We start from the raw sequence: 12,081 nt of genomic DNA, 5'->3' as shown, positions 1-12,081 counted from the left end.
CAGCTAATTCATAAGCCTTTTTCAGCTCCTTTCTCATATCAGACGCATACTTCAGGTAAGTCTTCTGCGGCAGATCTTCCTTGCCAGTCCCAAAACAGAGGTCAACGGGCAACCTCACCTCGTGCCCAAATATCAGATAATACGGCTAGTACCCAATAGCTTCATTCTGTGTCCAGTTGTAGCAGCGGACCAGATGTCCATTATGTTGACTCCACTTGTTCTTTTTTGCCAATCTCCAGGGTTCCGAGCATGTCTAACAAGGTCCAATTGAACTTCTCAGGTTGGGGATCACCCTGTGGTTGATAAGGCGTAGTCCTCGACTTCTCAACTCCAAGCATGCTCAGTAACTCATGTATGAGCCTACTCTCGAAATCCCATCCCTGATCACTATGTACCCGCCTGGGGAAGCCATAATAAATGAAACACTTCTCCAATAACACTTTGGCCATGGTGGACACCCTCTGATCCTTGGTAGAGAAAGCTTGCAGGTATCTGGTGTAGTGATCTGTAATAACCAAGACATTCGCCATGTTGCTGGCGTCTGGCTCTATTGACAGGAAATCCACACACACCAGGTCAAGTGACTCCACACTGTGCAAGTAGGACAATGGAATGGTCCTCATAGGTAGTGTCTTCCTCCATGTACATCGAGTGCACAACTGGCAGTACTCTTCAACCTCCGGCTTTATTTGGGGCCAATAGAAATGATCTCTGAGCAATCCATCGGTCTCGTCAATCCCCAAGTGGCCAGAATCATCATGAAATGACTTCAACACATTCCTCTGATACTTCTCAGGCAGAACCAGCTGGGAATGCTGAGGCTGGCCCGGAGGCAGCGTGACCCAGATCACGGGATCAGGTTCCTCAACTCCAGTCTGGGCCATTCTCTCAGTAGTAGAGACACGGCAGAGTGTTTCATCTTGTATGCTTGGGCCATGTCCCCTTTCGCAACCGCTGACCAAACAGTACCAATACACAGGTCATCTTGCTGAGTGGCTGCCACTTCCCCGGGGCTCAATTCTGCCAACCGCTTTGTCTTCAGAGCAGTCAGGGTGCGGTAAGCCTGTGGAATGGCGTCATCAGAAGCTCCCAGATGATCTACCGCTCGATTCTGCCCTTGCCTTTCCTCTGCCTTACCGTGATGGAAAACTGGCACATGGCTTTGGCTCCAGAGGCAGGAACACTCTCACAATCTCCGTCCCTGTCAAGCCCTTCAAGTGCACGTTGGGACAATGCATCGGCATTAATGTTCCAACTCTCTGACTGGTGCTTCAGGCTGAAGTCATAGGTAGACAACGCCACCAACTACCGATGGTCTGTGGTATACAGTTTCGCTGAGGCCAGGGTATAAGTCAATGGGTTGTTGTCTGTCATCACATCGAACTTGGCACCATATAACTTATCCGCCACAACCCATTACAATGCCAGGAACTCCAATTTGTGCGTGGGGTAGTTTCGCTCAGAGGGTGACAGACTCCAGCTGACAAATGCGACAGGTGCCCTGATCCTGGTACAGAACACCCGCTAAACCCTCTCTGCTGGCATCTGTATACAATACATACAGCAACCAGGGGTCTGCAAAAGCCAGCACAGGCACATTCGTCAGCAGCTCCTCCAGCAACTGAAAGGCCTCTTCACATTTCGCATCCCATCTCACTCCAAAAGGCTCTGAAGGGCTAAGATAACCTTTACCAGCCTCTTCTTTCATCCTCCCTTTCTTCCCCAAGGGAAGGTAACCGCACAGAAGCTGATTTAAAGGGTGACTCACTTTACAGTAGCCCTTCACGAACTTCCGCTAGTACCCACAGAAACCAAGGAACGAGCGCAAGGTGCTCACAGTCTGGGGCCTTAGCCATGTGGTCACCGCCTCTATCTTAGATGGATCTGTCGCTACTCCATCCCTCCCTTACTCTTCTGATCACCTCAACAAACAGGGACAGAGAGACGTGTCTTACGAGACATTCAGAGCATTCAGAGACCCCAAGAGATCAGGTCTGGTGACTGGCCGCATTTCACCACCTGGCCCATCCTTAACTGATTCACCTCAGCCTTTTGAATGCCCCCCCCCCACCACCCCAAGCCGCAAGCAACTCAACTGCCCCTCTAGCAGAAAAATGCGGGCAGAAAGTTTCTTCCCCTTCTCCTGAAAAATGTTCTGAAACCCATTTCCTTTCAGCACTGTGTGTATGTGCTGGGTGAGCACTTTAGATAATGGCTCATATTTGAGGGGACACGGAAGAACAGACTGCTCAAGAATGACTTGAAATTGCTGAGTCTGGAATTGGTAACCCAATGGAGGCAAATTTCAGCTGCGGCTGAGCTGAGTATCAAGGTAAAAACAACATGGAATTCGTGATGCCGGTGATATCGGTTCAGGAACACACTTGGGGGTCTAATCTGTTAGTCAGCAAATGGTCTGGTTCAGTTTCAGACAAGGATGGGCAAGGATGGAGTTATGGCAATGGAACAGAATTTGTGACGTCAAGTATAGACTACGATTTGGGCTTTGGCAGTATTTAGTTGAGTGAAATCTCGTTCTCCCATGTTTGTAGCCTGAGCAGATTTTGAAACAACTTAGCAGCAAAGGTGTCTATTGGAATCGGAACTCGAACTGGTCATATATACTGAGATACAGTGAAGAACATATGGATTGTTTGCAATCCATAATAGATGATTTCAAAACATAAGTACTTTGGAATAGTACAAGGAATAAGCAGAAACAGACTGCGGAAATACTGTTACGGTGAAGGTGTAGAGCAGATAGAGCAGAAGATGCAAGGGCCACGATGAGGTTCTGTTACATCAAGAGTTCATATTTATCATACACGACATCCATTCAAGAGTCCTACAACAGTGAGGTAGAAACTATCCTTCAGCCTGCTGGTGCCCGCTCAAGCTTTTGCATCTTCTGTCTGATGGTGGTGGGGAGAAATGAGAGTGTCTAGAAACATAGAAACATAGAAAATAGGTGCAGGAGTAGGCCATTCGGCCCTTCGAGCCTGCACCGCCATTCAGTACGATCATGGCTGATCATCCAACTCAAAACCCTGTACCTGCCTTCTCTCCATACCCCAAGGGTGGGAGGGGTCTTTAATTGTACTGTCTACTTTTCCTCGGCAGTGAGAAGTGCAGACAGAGTTCATGGAGGAGAGCCTGGTCTTTGTGATGCATCTGTGCAGTTTCTTATGGCTGTGGCTGGAGTAGTTGCCACATCAATCCGAGATGCATCCGAATGCGATGCTTTCCATGGTGCATTGATAAAAGTTGGTGAGGATCATCAGGGACATGCCAACTTTTTTTTGGCTTTCTGAGGAATTAAAGGAAACTTCCTCTGCAGAAGCAACAGTTGTTCAGTGCGTATGAAGAAATAAATGATGCTGTGCTTGTTGTATATCCCTTGATACCCTGATGCAACAAAAGCCTATCTGTCTTGATAGAAGCAATTGTTGCCGGGATCTCCATGGGCCTTTGCGGCATAGAATTCCAGATTTCTAATGCCCGATGTGGATAATGTAGCTTAGAATATACAGCAATTCAGTTGCATGTCTTTTTGCTTTAGGTATAATTAATAACTTTTTAAAGATAAATATTCAAAATCCTTGGCACCTAATTGTCACCTGTCGTCTGGACTTGCGTCATTAAAAGCCATATCAATCCTTATTCACATATGTGAGCATTGCATAGAAATCTGGAATTGCTTGACATGCATCAACAAATGTCTGCACAAACAACATCTGCCAATTAGTTTTTACCAGCTAGTGATTTTGATGATTTGTTACACTGTGTAAATCTAAGCAGCCATTACTGCTTCCTAAGTAATGTTTTAGCAAATAGTTTATTGACTGGTTTTTTTTTATTGTGCTGGCGAATTCTGCAGATCTTATCAATGAAATATGAAACAGATTGTCTGGGGGGAGAAATTCATCCTTGGACCTACTGACATTGATGGGCTTGAGATTCGACAGTGGTGTACGATGCATAGATGACATCATATTTTATATTTCACACTTCTGGTCCCAAGGAGAAGTTTCCCGACATCGGGCATTTCTGGCCAGATGATTGGTGAGGGGTAAGAGAGGTCAGGAAGCTTATTCTGATATTTTTACTGTCACAAAATAATGACACTTCTGACAAATCAACACACTCCCACTGCTGAACAGGGGCTTCAGACTTAGACAGAGAAAGGAACTTGAAATTTTGAAATTTTAAACCAGTATGTCTAGATATCTCAGTGGAATACCGAATACATACCGAATGCTGGAGCAGCTCAGTAGGTAGGCTGCACCTATGGAAAGCAATAAAGACAACACAAGCAAAATGCTGGAGCAACTCAGCAGGCCAGCCAGCATCTATGGAAAGGAGTAAGTGGTCAACATTTCAGGCCAAGACTCTTCATCAGGACCGGAAAAAATTTTGGTATCCTGTTTTATATTACTGGCTAGTCTGCCCTCATATCTCATCTTTTCCCTTCTTATAGCTTTTTTTAGTTGCCTTTTGTTGGATTATTAAAGTTTCCCAATCACTTTTCTACATTATATGCCCTTTCCTTGGCTCTTATGCAGTCTTTAACTTCCCTTGACAGCCACAGTTGCCTACCCCTGCCATTAGAAAACTTCTTCCTCTGTGGGACATATCTATTCTGGAGGAGAAGAAGCTGTTCCTAAAACATTGAGTGTGTGTCTTCAGGCTTCTGTACCTCCCTCCTGATGGTAGTAATGAGAAGAGGGCATGTCCTGGGTGGTGAGGGTCCTTATTGGTGGATGCCGCCCTTCTGAGGCATTGCCATTTGAAGATGTCCTCCGTAGCGGGAAGGTGAGTGATCATGATAGAGCTCGCTGAGTTTACAACCCTCTGCAGCATTTTTTTTTCTGATCCTGGGCATTGGTGCCTCTAACAACCAGTCAGAATGCATGCTACATCTGTAGAAATTTGCTAGACACAATCATCAACACCCCAAATCCCTCTCCCCCAACACAAAAAGCAATGCAAAAGAACAGAGAAAACGTAGAATATAAAAACCGTAAGACCAAAAAAAGGTCCACAGTCCATAGTCCAAAATTCATACGCAGAAACTTCGGTACCATTCACCAGCATTATCAAATGTTACCAAGGTTTCTGCGTATGTACAGGTACATGGACACAAGGATTCCTGCAGGCAAATAGGACTAAATTGGATAGAAATCTTGGTCAGCATGGAGCAGCTGGGCCGAAGGTCCTGATTCCATGTTGTATAACTCTATGACTGAGTCACTTGAGTTGTGAGGTAAATTTTTAATCTTGGGGCTGTCACTAAGGCAAGGCTGATATTTTGGATCAATCATGGTTCCTGGATGATGTTAAGAATGCCTAAATTCTATCAAACAGAGCACATAATAAAAAAAACTTTATTGGCTTGATATTGTATCCTACAGTAAAAGAGACTGCTAGTAGCCAATGAATTTGCAAATATTGCATACACTTCTGTGGCTTTTTGAATTCCTAAAACAAACACTTCAGGCAAGGCTTCAAAGCTCTGAGGCATCAGACTCTAATAAAACTTGTGTACTGACTGCTGCCTGCTGAGATGAAGCCCAAACCAATCAATAATAATCCTGCATTCTTTTCAACAGAATACTGCTAGACTTCTCTTTTGTAGACGTTCTTTGGTGACAGTTTAATGAAGAACAGTTGGCGTGCAGGCAGGACAAGGTGTTGCTATGCTACGAGAAAACAAAAGAAATCTTTTTTTTGTAAATCACGGGGATACAATGCAGTTCTGACTTCCGGAGGTATTTCATAGGAAACAACAATTAAGAATTTATATCCTTAATTGATTATTCTTGTTAGGAAGCTAGAAAAATCGAAGGCTGTTGTTTGTTGAAGGAAGGGGTAAACTCTCTCTTTCACTCCTTCTCCTACTACCACAATAACACATACATACATACATGCATACGTACATCACAAAACCTGTCAGATTATTTACGATGCAGACAGCTATTTGGCCTGCCGTGTTATCCAGAGCAACCCTGGCAAACCCTTTTCAGGATTCTTCCTGAGAATACATTAGGAGCGCTAAAAATAGTTCCGGTCTCCATATTATAATCTGGATAGAGAGACACTGGAGGAGGTACAAAATGATTGGAATGAGACTGGTCTGGAAGGTTATACCTTCATGTGAGCTGAAACCAATGGGGATATATTTCTCTTGAAAAGTGGAGGTTGAAAAGTGACCTATCAGGGGTCATTCAAAATTTTTTGGGGATTTTATAAAATTAATTCTCAAGTTAAAGTAGTGTCAGGGTAATCTTACTTGCAAGAATGTTGGGCCACCCTAACCCTAATGCAATACCCTCAACTAATCCTAACCAACACTCCCACTAACCCTTACTACATCTTCTAAATATACCCACGTTGCCTAATACTAACAACATCACCTATGGCTAACCACATCCCCTATTCTTAACCTCATACCATAACCCTAACAACATCCCTTGTGGCTAACCACATCCACTGTTCCTAACCACATACCATAACCCTAACTGCATCTCCTATTCTTAATCACATCTCCTAACACTAACCACATCTCCTGTTCCTAACCACAAACCCCATTCCCTCCCACATCTCCTAACCCTAACAACATCCCAGGGCATGCCCTCAAAGTGTGTGCTGAACAGCTGGCTGGTGTGCTTACAAATATTTTTAATCTTTCCCTTTCCCAGTGTGTAGTGCCCTCCTGTGTCAAATTGTCCATCATCGTCCCTTTTCCTAAGGAAACCAAAGTAGCATGCCTGAATGATTGGCGTCCTGTCGCACTTACCTCAATTATAAGCACATGCTTTGAGAGGCTGGTTAAAGACTACATCTGCGGCATGCTACCATTCACCAGAACCCCTACAATTTGCCTACTGAGGGAACCGATAACACCATAGACACAGCACTATACATTGTCCTCACTCACCTGGATATGTTAGGTTGCATATGTTAGAATGCTGTTCCTGGACTACAGTTCAGCATTCAATACCATAATTCCCTTCAGACTTAACAGGAAGCTCAGAGACTTTGGCCTGCACCACTCCTTATGCATTTGAATCCTATCAGATCACTGACAGGTGGTAAGGATGGGCTCCCTCACCTCTGCCCCTCTGACACTCAACACAGGTGCCCCCAGGGTTGTGTCCTGAGTCCCGCTCTCTACTCACTCTACACCAATGACTGTACTGCCACACACAGCTCCAATCTGCTGATCAAATTTGCAGATGACTCGACTTTGATCGGTCTTATTTCTCGTGGTAATGAGACAGCCTACAGAGGAAAAGTTGACACCCTGACACGGTGGTGCCAAGGTAATAACTTCTCCCTCAATGTCCAAAAAACAAAAGAGCTGATTGTGGATTACAGGAGGAATGGAGACAGACTCAGCCTGATCAACATCAATGGGTCTGTGCTTGAGAGGGTGAGTAGTTTCAAGTTCCTCGGTATAGCACATCACGGATGACCTCATCTGGACTATACACACCAGCTTTGTGGCAAAAAAAAAGCACAACAGCGTTTCTTCCAACACAGGCAACTGAAGATGTTTGGCATGGGCCCCCAAATCCTCAAAACCTTCTACAGGGGCACCATTGAGAGCATCCTGACTGGTACAGGAACTGCACCAACCTTGATCTCTGGGCACTGCAGAGAGTGGTACGGACAGCCCAGCATATCTGGGATGTGATCTTCCCTCCACTGAGGACATTTACAGCAGCAGGTGCAGAAAGAAGGCCTTGAAGATCATCAGGGACACCAGCCACCCCAACCAAAAACTGCTTCAGCTGCTTCCGTCTGGCAAACGGGACCGTAGCTTTAAAGCCAGGACCAACAGGCTACAGGACAGCTTATTTCTGTAAGGCATTAGACTTTTAAATTCACATGTCTGTAGGAGAGGAGACCTCCCTGTTATAGGAAAGTCACAGTTAAACTAGAAAGAGTGCAGAAAAGACTTATGAGGATGTTACCAGGACCAGAGGAAGAGGTTGTCCAGGCCAGGTTTTTATTACTTGGAACATAGGAGAATGTGGGGGCAACCTTACAGAAGTGTTTTGAAGGCATAGATAAGGTGGTTGGTAACAGTCTTCCTTTTCCCCAGGGTAAGGATGGTTTCAGCCAGGGGTCATAGCTTTAGGGTGAGAGGGTAAATTTAAAAGGGACCTTAAAGGGCAACTTTTTCTCACACAGAAGATGATATAAATCTATATATATAGATAGATAGATGGATAGATAGCTAGAAGAAGTGGTGAATATATATCTGGAAGAACCAGTAGAAGTAGTGAAGTGGTTGAGGCAGGAATAATAGTATCATTTAAGAGGCACTTGAATAGGTAAAGGAGGGGGGTAATGCATACCGCCTGGAGGGATATAGGCCAAAAGAAGGAAATTAGATTGAGCTAAGTGGGCAACGTAGTTGGCATGGACTCATTGGGCCAAAGAATCTGTGCAATATTGCTCTATGACTCTAGCAGTCTATATGCCTGGTCTGCCATTCAGTACGATCAGCGGTGACTATTTATCTTAGTGCTATAGGATACACGGTGTATCGGAAGGATAGGAAGGTAGGCAGAGGGGGAGGCGTGGCTTTATTGGTAAGAAATGATATTAAATCATCAGAAAGAGTTGATATAGGATCGGAAGGTGCAGAATCTTTATGGGTTGAGCTAAGGAATAGCAGGGGTAAAAGGACCCTGATGGCAGTTATTTATAGGCCTCCAAACAGCTGCAGGGATGTGGACTACAAATTACAACTGGAAATAGAAAAGGCTTGTCAGAAGGGCAGTGTTATGATAATTGTGGGGGATTTTAACATGCGAGTAGATTGGAAAAATCAGGTCGGCACTGGATCTCAAGAGAGAGAATTTGTAGATGTCTGCGAGATGGCTTTTTAGAACAGCTTGTTGTTGAGCCCACTAGGGGATCGGCTGTACTGGATTGAGTATTGTGTAATGAACCGGAGGTGATTGGAGAGATTGAAGTGAAGGAACCCTTAGGAGGCAGTGATCATAACATGATTGAGTTCACTGTGAAATTAGAAAAAGAGAAGCCGAAATCTGATGTGTCGGTGTTTCAGTGGAGTAAAGGAAACTACAGTGGCATGAGAGAGGAACTGGCCAAAGCTGACTGGAAAGAGACACTGGTGGGAAAGACGGCAGAGCAGCAGTGGCTGGAGTTTATGCGAGAAATGAGGAATGTGCAAGACAGGTATATTCCAAAAAAGAAATTTTCGAGTGGAAAAAGGATGCAACTGTGGTTGACAAGAGAAGTCAAAGCCAAAGTTAAAGCTAAAGAGAGGGCATACAAGGAAGCAAAAATTAGTGGGAAGACAGAGGATTGGGAAGTCTTTAAAACCTTACAAAAGGAAACCAAGAAGGTCATTAAGAGAGAAAAGATTAACTATGAAAGGAAGCTAACAAATAATATCAAAGAGGATACTAAAAGTTTTTTCAAGTATATAAAGAGTAAAAGACAGGTGAGAGTAGATATAGGACCGATAGAAAATGATACTGGAGAAATTGTAATGGGAGATGAGGAGATGGCAGAGGAACTGAACAAGTATTTTGCATCAGTCTTCACTGAGGAAGACATCAGCAGTATACCGGACACTCAAGGGTGGCAGGGAAGAGAAGTGTGCGCGGTCACAATTACGATAGAGAAAGTACTCAGGAAGCTGAATAGGCTAAAGGTCGATAAATCTCCTGGACCAGATGGAATGCACCCTCGTGTTCTGAAGGAAGTAGCTGTGGAGATTGCAGAGGCATTAGCGATGATCTTTCAAAAGTCGATAGATTCTGGCATGGTTCCGGAGGACTGGAAGATTGCAAATGTCACTCCGCTATTTAAGAAGGGGGCAAGGAAGCAAAAAGGAAATTATAGACCTGTTAGCTTGACGTCGGTGGTTGGGAAGTTGTTGGAGTCGATTGCCAAGGATGAGGTTACAGAGTACATGGAGGCATATGACAAGATAGGCAGAACTCAGCATGGATTCCTTAAAGGAAAATCCTGCCTGACAAACCTATTACAATTTTTTGAGGAAATTACCTGTAGGCTAGACAAGGGAGATGCAGTGGATGTTGTATATTTGGATTTTCAGAAGGCCTTTGATAAGGTGCCACACATGAGGCTGCTTAACAAGATAAGAGCCCATGGAATTACAGGAAAGTTACATACGTGGATAGAGCGTTGGCTGATTAGCAGGAAACAGAGAGTGGGAATAAAGGGATCCTATTCTGGTTGGCTGCCGGTTACCAGTGTTGTTCCACAGGGATCAGTGTTGGGGCCGCTTCTTTTTACATTGTACATCAACGATTTGGATTATGGAATAGAGGGCTTTGTGGCTAAGTTTGCTGACGATACGAAGATAGGTGGAGGGGCCGGTAGTGCTGAGGAAACGGAGAGTCTGCAGAGAGACTTGGATAGATTGGAAGAATGGGCAGAGAAGTGGCAAATGAAGTACAATGTTGGAAAGTGTATGGTTATGCACTTTGGCAGAAAAAGTAAATGGGCAGACTATTATTTAAGTGGGGAAAGAATTCAAAGTTCTGAGATGCAATGGGACTTGGGAGTCCTCGTACAGGATTCCCTTAAAGTTAACCTCCAGGTTGAGTCGGTAGTGAAGAAGGCAAATGCAATGTTGGCATTCATTTCTAGAGGAATAGAGTATAGGAGCAGGGATGTGATGTTGAGGCTCTATAAGGCGCTGGTGAGACCTCACTTGGAGTACTGTGGGCAGTTTTGGTCTCCTTATTTAAGAAAGGATGTGCTGACGTTGGAGAGGGTACAGAGAAGATTCACTAGAATGATTCCGGGAATGAGAGGGTTAACATATGAGGAATGTTTGTCCGCTCTTGGACTGTATTCCTTGGAGTTTAGAAGAATGAGGGGAGACCTCATAGAAACATTTCGAATGTTAAAAGGCATGGACAGAGTGGATGTGGCAAAGTTGTTTCCCATGATGGGGGAGTCTAGTACGAGAGGGCATGACTTCAGGATTGAAGGGCGCCCTTTCAGAACAGAAATGCGAAAAAATTTTTTTAGTCAGAGGGTGGTGAATCTACGGAATTTGTTGCCATGGGCAGCAGTGGAGGCCAAGTCATTGGGTGTCTTTAAGGCAGAGATTGATAGGTATCTGAGTAGCCAGGGCATCAAAGGTTATGGTGAGAAGGCGGGGCAGTGGGACTAAATAGGATAAAATGGATCAGCTCATGATAAAATGGCGGAGCAGACTCGATGGGCCGAATGGCCTACTTCTGCTCCTTTGTCTTATGGTCTTATGGTCTTATTTTCATACAAGTATCCCATATCCCTTGATTCCCTCAATATCCAAAAGACTTGCCCAAATTATGCAATCATGGAAATTTATGGCACAGAAGAAGGCCTTTCAGCCTATTTTGTTCATGCTGATATAACATCTCCCTCTACCCAACTCTTGGCCTGTAGTTCTTTACTGCACTTGGAACTCATCCAGGTACTCTTTAAATGTGATGAGGAGTTTCATTTCTGCCACTGTATCAAACATGGATTTTTAGACACCAATGGTTTTTTAACACCATAGGAGTAGAATTAGGCTATTGGTCCAATCGAGTCTGTTGATTTACTATCACTCTCAACCCTATTATCTTGCCTTCTCCCCATAACCTTTGAAGCCCTTTTCTAACCAAGAACATATCAACATCCACTTTAAATGTATACAATGACTTGGCCTCCACAGCTGTCCATAGCAATGAGTTCCTCAGGTTTACCAGCCTCTGGCTAAAGAAATTAATTTCATTAAACATAGTTCCCCTCAACTCCCATCTCTTTCTATCTACCACTCTAACTCCATATCCCCCAAATATTAACCTCTTCGCAATGGGAAAATTTGGTTTGTTTCTGATGAAAATTAACTTCAAGCTTTAATAACCTTAGTGCCTCTGTCTCATAAAGTGGAAAATCAAAGTGGGAATATGACGTCTATTAAAAATGGACTTATGAGGGCAGATTTTTGTTAGACTTCTGTACAGGAAGATAAGTGTATGATTTTGCATTTGTAATTTAAAGTGAGAAAGTAAGCCGTGTTCTTGATGATTGGAG

This window comes from Mobula birostris, chromosome 14 (assembly GCF_030028105.1).
Source record: "Mobula birostris isolate sMobBir1 chromosome 14, sMobBir1.hap1, whole genome shotgun sequence".
NCBI classification, from domain to species: domain Eukaryota; kingdom Metazoa; phylum Chordata; class Chondrichthyes; order Myliobatiformes; family Myliobatidae; genus Mobula; species Mobula birostris.
Note: the sequence above shows the minus strand (reverse complement) of the source record.